This window comes from Adiantum capillus-veneris, chromosome 12, assembly GCF_014529385.1.
Source record: "Adiantum capillus-veneris isolate H3 chromosome 12, ASM1452938v2, whole genome shotgun sequence".
NCBI classification, from domain to species: Eukaryota; Viridiplantae; Streptophyta; class Polypodiopsida; order Polypodiales; family Pteridaceae; genus Adiantum; species Adiantum capillus-veneris.
The window spans coordinates 56,514,117-56,523,404 of NC_140942.1; positions in this window are offsets into that span (position 1 = coordinate 56,514,117).

Sequence of the window (9,288 nt, forward strand, 5' to 3'; positions counted from 1 at the left end):
TCTCGATTTGTTTGATCAAAACAAAAAGGTAGACTATTGATGAGCTCTAAGAAGGGTTGAAATTCTTCAAAGCTAAGGCGATAAACAGAAATCTCTAGAACTTCATTTTCTGGATCCAAAAGAGCAACCACGTCCCAAGTGATAAATTGCACTTGCTCTACAATTCCCAACGCACAAGCGGTTTGTATAAAAACTAGATCTTCATGCTCGTCGAAGGCCGTGAGAAAGTAGCAATTGACTAGGAGCTCCTTTCCTTCGAGTTCCACATAGTCGGAGTGAGGCAACCTTCTCACAATTTCATAAAGAACATCCTCATCAAGTCAAATCAAGTTTGCAAGATTTAAAGACTCCACTTGTGCTACAAAATTCCTGGACAAAAACTCCTTAGGATTATGGTTAAATCATTCAAAAGCATAAAGAGATTTACAATGTCTCTATGAACAAAGTGTCATAGAAGGTAGAGAAGGATGAGAATTTATACAAATTTGCAATCTTCTCTATGCTCTCTTTATTAAGACAAGCTCTGAATAGCTCCCTGTCTCCTTTGTTGAAAGCGAAAGGAAGACTATTAATAAGACGCAAATGAGGGAAAAATTCACCAAATGTGAGTCTATGAAGCATGAACTCTGGCCGCAAGTTTCCTGAAGAGTCTTCCTCAATGGTGAAATGCACTCGCCAAACGCCAAATTTCACTCTATTTACCAATCTTAGGGCACACACTAGTTGGATGAATGCGCGGTCTTCCTTAGTGCCCAACAACAAGAGGAAAATGGAATCCACGCGTAGGACCTTCCGTCTTAACTTCACCACCCTCTTGTTGTGAGGGAGACGCCTTACTACTTGCTCCTGCAACTCAATTGGTAATAGAGCTAGATCTCTAAGGATTGAACTTTCACTGCACACACATTCCCAGTTAGAACAAATGATCGTTTTTTTTGTTTCTTGTAACAACAAAGAAAAAACAAACACACACTATTTTGCCGGGCCGCACTTCATTTTAAAATAAAATGAACACATGTACATCAAAAGAAGTGTGGTAGTTGATGAGAGGTAGAATGACAGGGTTTGGTGATTCAAGAATTTCTCCTGCTCTTTGGGCACCAAATATGAACACCATTCGTTGTTGAAAATGGATCTTTCTACTAATTGCAACGTTTATTCTAATGTGTGGAGTAAAATGAAAGGGAAGAACCTCTATTCCTGGGCCATTATCCATGGCCTATGCATGTCCTAATGCTTAAAATAACACAAAAATATAGACGTCCAAGCTAATATCGTATCTAATGAGAGGCAAAATAAAAGGATTTACCGAAGTGTTCATCTCGGCTAACCTAAGAGGACCTAAAATTCTACGAATTACTCGCTGAAATTGCAACTTAGTACTAACAATTATGTGTACCTTTTGCCTTGCAATGGGAATGAAGGGATCATACAAATTCTCGTGATTCATGCAAGCTACTTGATTACGCTAAAGGTTGAGCCTTCACAAAACATACACAAGCATGTCCTCCGTGGGGGCACCAATTTGAGGCGGTCCGGGTGGGCAACAAGAAGAGCAACCTCTAGACACCCTTCAAGGCTCCCGTGCTGCTCAATGGGGCTGGGGCACAACACAACACAAACCAAAACAACAAACCCACAGCCAAATCCCAACTACACAAGGGGCACCACCTAGTTTAAGAGCGAACTAGGACACAAAAGAGGAGAATCGTTAGAGCAACCCAAAAACAAGCAAGGAATTTACACTAACCCTAACACCAATGGAACACTCTCACACACTAAAACACGAGAGAGAGAGAGAGAGAGGGAGAGAGATAGTGCTCGGGCTGCTTTGAAACGTATCAGCAATGATCAAGCAAACACAATTATATATTTAAGAAAGAGAGAGAAAGGGGGAGGGGGTGCTTGTTGCATTAATACCTTCTTACAAATCTGTCATGACAAATCAAAGTGAGATTAGTATTTGTTCAACATAGCTTGCGTAAATTTCACCACAACACATCACAAGAAAAGCCACCCCAATCACTGTCTTAAGGCCAGGGGAGTCCTCTCCACCCTGTCGCCCTCTTACAGTATGTGGGACTTATGGCTAGATTGATGACAACACCAGAGACAAGCTATCAAGAACTTAACAAAAAACACCAAGACACTTACGCATCATTGTTGTCCATTACTTCATGTTGGAAGGGAGACAAAGTATCCAAGCTTAGTCCAAATCCACCCTCCTTGATTCAGCAAATGTTGGGCTTACACTAGTAGGAGAAATGATAGATTTCCTACTCTCAATTGAATGATCACTCTCTCTCTCTTACAATGGCATAGAGTTCCCTTGCTAATCCCCTATTACAACTCATGCACATGCATAAGACAATGAGGTTCCACTCAAGCGCTCCTTCTAGAGAGGTTGAGCTTGGCTTCTCAAGCTATAGAATAGTGCTCTTGCTTATGGCTCCCCCTTTTTGTGCTAGCTACACCCTCCTTTTATAGCAATTTTGAAGGCTAGGGTTACTCCTCTAACCATGGTTGGGTTAGATTTTCAGCAATTTATCTAATTTCTTTTGCTTGGAATTATCAAGAAGTTGGTGGGGAAAGAGAGAGGAGAGAAATGGAGGTGATAGGACTTTTCATAGTGGGTTAGTGTTAGTAGAGTTAGTATTAATTTACAAATGGAATTGGATATTTACAATGGGAGTATCCATGTAGGATACAAATAAGGAAGAAAAAATCTTAAGAGGTAAGAAAAGGTGGATTTCTTACAAGGTTGATGCTCCAAGTGTCTTGAGTAGGGCCAATTTTGACGCTTGTTGACGGTCCACTAGCTTTGACGGTACATTTTTTCTCCACTCTTGACCTTCCTTGAGAGACAAGGTAATTGAAGTTGAGTAATCAACCACCATGATGCTGTCTTTTAAGAGAAGAGGCTGAATTTTGTGGTTTTTTTATAGATATGGGTAATTTGGAAGAGGGAAAATGAGACTAGGTGGTCAATTTTGGAATGGAATTGTGTGTGGGAGGTATGAGTTCACCATGGTTTCTCTTATTCTTCAAGGTTGAGGAGAAGGTGAGTAGGGTGCAGAGAGGAGTGGTGAGAGAGGTGGGGATGATGCGTGGAGAAGTGTGTGTGAAAGAGGAAAATGATAAAGTGGAAGAGAGAGTGTGGCTGCATAGCATGGGAAAACTGGGGTCCACTAATAAAATCATAGCTCACAGCTCGTAGCTGAAAAAAATATGAAAAAATTTGAGGCAAAATTTCAGCTCACGACCTACAACGTTTGTTTGTATCACCTTTTCAAATTCGGAGAGCAAGTGAACTTTAAAAATTCAGCAAAACCGACCATTTTTTTCCACTGCACAAGGTCCTTGTGGGGTCCTTCTTTGGATAATTCTTTTGAATACCTCCAAGAGTGAGCCCTCCATAGTGCATGTATGCATGCCACCTACCCTTGACCTTATTTGGTAGGTCTATAATTGAAGATATTGTTGAAATCATGATATAAGTGAATAGTACAACTAAGAAAATCAAATATTGAGGGGTCTAAAAAATATGTACATGTCAAATATAAATAATATAAGTGGAAAAAATATAAAGGGGTCAAAATAAATCTCTCTCATTATGAGGCTACCATAAAAGATAAATATTTTTGGTGTTCTAATTTTTTAGAAAAAAAAAAAAAAAATAGATGTAGGAAGGGAAAAATCACAATAGTGAAAAAAATATACACATAAATAAAACTAGTTTTTTTGGATTTTTGTTGGGGTGGAGTTACACCAAATATAAGAGAAGCTTACATGAAAATATTTCTATATGGAATAAAGAGTATGAAAAATGGTAAGAAAAATTGTGGTAATGGTGAGGCAATGTACAGAGCATAAATAACACACACCTAGGTAGAAATATTTAAATAAATAGCAAAATAATTATGAAATAATCTTTTATTTAGGCCCTATATAGAAAGAAATATTTACATATGCATGGGCCATAATATACTTATTTTTTATTTATTTAGTATTATTATTATTTTTTGGCTCAACTAGCCCAATGACTAGCTAATTGAGGATTTTTTAAAGAAGATATGGGAAAAGTCCCGTGACTCACGCACGCCTATGTACAGTGAAATGGTAGGGATAGCCACAGTGTTTGGGTGATTTTGGTAGGGTGAGTTAACTCACTGTGGCAATTACAAAGAGCCGAAAAACGGCTATCACTAGCAAAAAGATATTATGGTCCTTTTCAAATCTTGAAGCCAATTAATGAGATGGCCTATTAACTCAAGTTGCCCAACCATTGACTCATACACAATGCTTTTCATGTGAGCCTCCTGAATCCTGTAAAGGAGAGACACCAAGTGAACCAATTATTGAATACCCTCCCAACATCGACAACCAATAAGAGGTGCTAGAACCTGAAGCTATCCTTAGGTATGAAGACAAGGTACTACAACATGGTAAGATTCTCTGACGGTATCTTATTAAGCTAAAAAATTATCCTTTTAAAGATGCGATGCATGCAAGGAATACAGCTTAAGGATAGTATGAACCTTGTCAATGCTTACAATGCTACATTAGAGTAAGAAAATGTACAAATTTCTTCTAAATTACCAATCTTTTTGTCTTATAAGACTATTTCTCTTTTTATTGTGCACAAATTTAAGTAGTATGCATACTTAGAATCATGTTTTTGATGACAACGCCTCTCAAACACCAAGTAAAACTTGTCACTCTACTTATGAAATGGACTAAAGAGCAGACATGCTTGTGGCAGCAATGTTTCTCGAGCACCAACTGGACTAGTCACCCATCTTGGAATGATGCCATAGGGTAAAAAGGGATCCTCTACCCACTAAGGAAGATTGACTAATGACTATGGCTTTATCTCTTCTACCTCATAGTCGAGAACGCCTATTATTTCAAGAGAGAGGTAATGTCCTAAAATCTGGTATCTAACCAACCCAAATGATTTTCTCATATTAAACTGATCATTTATTATGGGAAAATAAATTGGAACAAGGGTTATAATATAGAAATGTGCTTACAAATATATACGATCATAGGGTCAATGGTAAAGGGGCCCAAATGAGAGATGGTCTATCAAAGAGCAAGGCTAGCCAAGGGACCTTAAAGACTTTAGGGTTAGCTTCATTGAAGGCGTCCAAAGGTTAGTGTTAAAAGTCCTTTGACCTTAGGTAATCTAGGGCCTAGCTTGAGGTGGGAGCACTACCCAAGCTTGAGGTGCTTGTCGTGCTTGATGGTTAAGGTGCTTGTCATGCTTGCTAACTAAGATGCTTGAGGTACTTGTCGTGCTTGCCGACTAGTGAGCTTGAAGGTACTTGTCGTACTTGCCGACTAGTGAGCTTGAAGTGCTTGTGGGAACATTAACCAAGCTTGAGGTGCTTTGTAGTTCTTGTGTCTCATAAGTCAAAGGCATCCCTACAAAGGAGGGGACGAGCCTCAAAGCTAGGGGGATGAGAGAGAAAACACACACACACACACAAGGCAAGCCAAGCCTCAAACGACACCAAGGACATATGTCAAGCCCCTACCCATGCTACCCTCATGAAGTGCTGAAAGCCTATTGTTTATCCTCTCAAGGGGTCCAATGATAATTAAATTGATTTAATTGATTGTTTTTGCATTTATCAAGTCTCTCTCAAAGGGGAAAGGGGGACACTTATCCCAAGACTACCCTTGTTTCTTGATATGCATTCTACATCTGATTGGCCAGGCTTGTTTGGGTCCAATGAGCTTCCAAGTTGAGCTAGAAGAGGGGGTCAACCAAAGCAAGAAGGGGGGTTGCTTGGGGTATACTCTCCCTCACACACTCACACACACTCTCATTGTGTGAAGTTTGCAAAGTGCAAGAGCTCCATCTCCTTCTCCAAGCTAGTAGAGAAGTTGAGAGCCTACACCAACACTCTTGGCTATGGAATGCAAATCCAACCAAGAGCCATGATTCAATGCTTAAGCTTGCCATCTTCTCCATCTCCATTACTATGATAATATGTATGCTAGCAAGAAGAGTGATGATAAGTGAGGAACTATTTTTTTTGCTTGTATGATTTTTTCTTCTTGCTCTTCCGTACCCTCATTCCCCACTAGCTCTCTCCACCTTCGAAGGTGTTTGAGGCCTTAGGACTTAGGCTTGGGATAGTTAATGCTTTTTACAGATTCTATGTTATGCTTGTGATGCATGACGCTTTCCATATTCATTGCATAACCTAGGGCACGATGAACACAAAGATTGTATTCTACCCAGTCTCTCTTGATGTGAGAATCTATTACACAAATTTTGGGTGGAGGGGGGACCGGATCCACGTAAATCCGGTCCTCAATTGTTGTCAATTTCTGTAACTCTCTCTCTTGCAAAAGTATTGTTCATGCCGAGTCAATTAAGTACTATGATTATGTTGTTACCATCAATTAAGTCACCCTCTATTCTCTCAAAGTAGTCTCACAAAAATTATCTCTTTAATTCTCCTAATTCCTCTATTCTCAATGTTCATACGCCATTTCCATTACATAGAATATATCTTCTTTCTACAATTACCTAGCAAAACTTATCTAAAATTGTCCCTATACCCAAAAATTTCGATTGCTACCTTATAGAGGGGTTGCACATCATGGGTAAAGTGTAAAGAAACATTTTTCTTTGAATCTATCAACCAACTATTTGAATATGTACCCTAAGTACAAATCTCCCATAGAATATATATCTCCCTTTCTGCAAATGCCTAGGCAAACTCATCTACAATTGGCCTTGTATCCAGATTCCTCATTTCTACCTTATTGATGGGTTGCATGTCATGGATAAAACGTAAAGAACCATTTATCATTGGAACTGTGAAGAACCACCTATTTGAATAGAGAGCACAGGAAGGGTCCATAACACCCTTCTTGATCTTTTTATTAAGAAACTCAAAGAGTTTTAAAAAATGATCCTTTGAATCTGGAATAGGTAGCAAGTTCCAAGGTACATGAGAGATGGTAAAGACTCAAGAGTGAAGATTACTATAGAAACAACAATGGAAGAATCTGTACACCCTATTTGATGTGTCTCAAATGCAAAAAAGTTTCAATGTTTGGCATGAATTTCTTAAAGATGTATTATTTTAGCTTTTGTCAAACTCTCATCACAAAAAACCCTTAGCTCATTCAAAGAATCATATGTAAACTTATGCCCACTCTTACTCCTGTCTCAAAGACTAGGCTACAAAGCAGCTTCCCCCATCCTATACTTGTAGTTTTGTGCTACAAATATTGCCATTAGTTTCACTTTCTTTACCACAAAATTATACTTGGTTTCCACTCGTACATCAAAACCTTGAGCATTTTTTAAATCTTCAATTACTTTGTACATGTCTATGGAGCATATATTCACAACCTAATTCCTAACACACAAATCACAATCCACTAAAGACTTCAAGTCTTCCATAGTATCCATAAATGAAAACTCATCAAACACACCTATAATCTTGATGGTGTTACTATATGTAAGATCTATATATCGTGTGCATTCAAGGATAGTTCATAAAACCCCTTAGCTATGAGTTTTTCACCAAAAAAGAAACCCTTTTTCTAGTCAATCTATAAATTTCTTTTCAAGACCAATTTTTCAACACTCTTCTATACGTGAAAATTTTAGAAACTATAGGAAACAATATTCTCTACTATTGAACCCATGTGATAGAAATTTTGCTATTGTAGTGAACCCCTCCCCCAAAAACCTATTTCCTACATGAACTATCCATTCATGATTTATATCTATTGGTCATTTTCTTTTTTGGTAAGAAATATTTGATATGGGGTTAGCCTATGATCCATAGTCTATTAATGCAATGCATGGATCTTCTAAGTCTCCGACTTTCACTAGAGTCTCGGTAGCTGCTCTTGTCTAATGACTCTTAGAGTAATAACCCAAGAAATGACCTTGGTTTACTCCTCTCCTAAACTTGTAACATCCAATAACATTTTCATTGCATTTAAATTTCTTCTTCATCCTGGACACAAATAGACTAAGGAAGAGATTCTTGCTTTCTCTTAATAATGTCAATTATTTCTCTATGGAACTCTTGATTTTCTATGCCAAGAACCGCACCCAAAGGAAATGCAACCTTATTATTGAAAATCCTCTCTTCTAATTTTTTTCGAGATATGTTATTGCCTCTATATTGGAGGTAGTAAGCTGATACATCTTGTCCAAATTAACTTCAACTCTTTTTTGGTTAATAGGCTCCACCTTCAACCCATAGGCGGTTGCCTCAACCATTGATATGACATGTGTAGTAGCCATGTACTCAAATAGCTTATTCCTTACTTCTTTGAAAAATTACTTCCCAAAGTCTTACCTACTCCAAACAAAAATATTTATCAAAACTTTGCAGAATAAGTCCTATTACAAATGAAGCCACATTTTGGGGGGAGAGAGAGAGAGAGAGAGAGAGAGAGAGAGAGAGAGAGAGAGAGAGAGAGAGAGAGAGAGAGAGAGAGAGAGAGAGGACCCTAAAGGTGATGTGGTTATGTTTGTGTGCATCCAAGGTGATGCATGTCACCTCAGAAATGGTCTCATACTTCGATTGAGAAAAAGGTGTATAACTTTATGCTAATGTGTATTAAAAAATTTAGGATATTGACTCGTAAACATGGATGAAAAGTATTCCTCTTGTCCTATATAACCCAACATGGCTAGATTCGGGAAGCTCTATGCACTTTTCTTTGCAGTAGAAATGGAAGGCTTCTCTCTAGAGGCATTATCCTTAAAATTCCCTTGTGAAATGAGGGTTGGCCAAGGAAGTTGAATTGTCTTCACGGATTCACAAAGACTATATCTCCATACTTGCACTCACTTTCTTGAAATGAACTTAATGCATGTCGTTCTGGTGGACGACGGCTAAATGTTTTTGTTTTATTAGTATTTGAACACATCTTCAATTTGTCATCGTTACCATGTTTGATTTTTTCATCCACCATGGGTGCCGGGATGTGTGATGCTACATGATGCCAAAGATAGCAACAACTATAACAAAGATAGCAAGACTTTATTGCTGCAAAATTTTAATATTGTTTACATTCTAAAAATACAAAAGTATGGTCATCATTTTATTATCAAGAAATATATTCCAAGAAGCAGATTATCCATATTGACATTATTCTGGTGTTGTTAGAACTTACATTCTTGCCATTCATTCAGATTTCTTTCGCTGCTCATTTGTCTTATAATCTTGATCTTCGAGACCTTGATCTCGGTCAACAAGAATTACTATAGATGTTATGATTTCAATGTAGTTGTAAAGA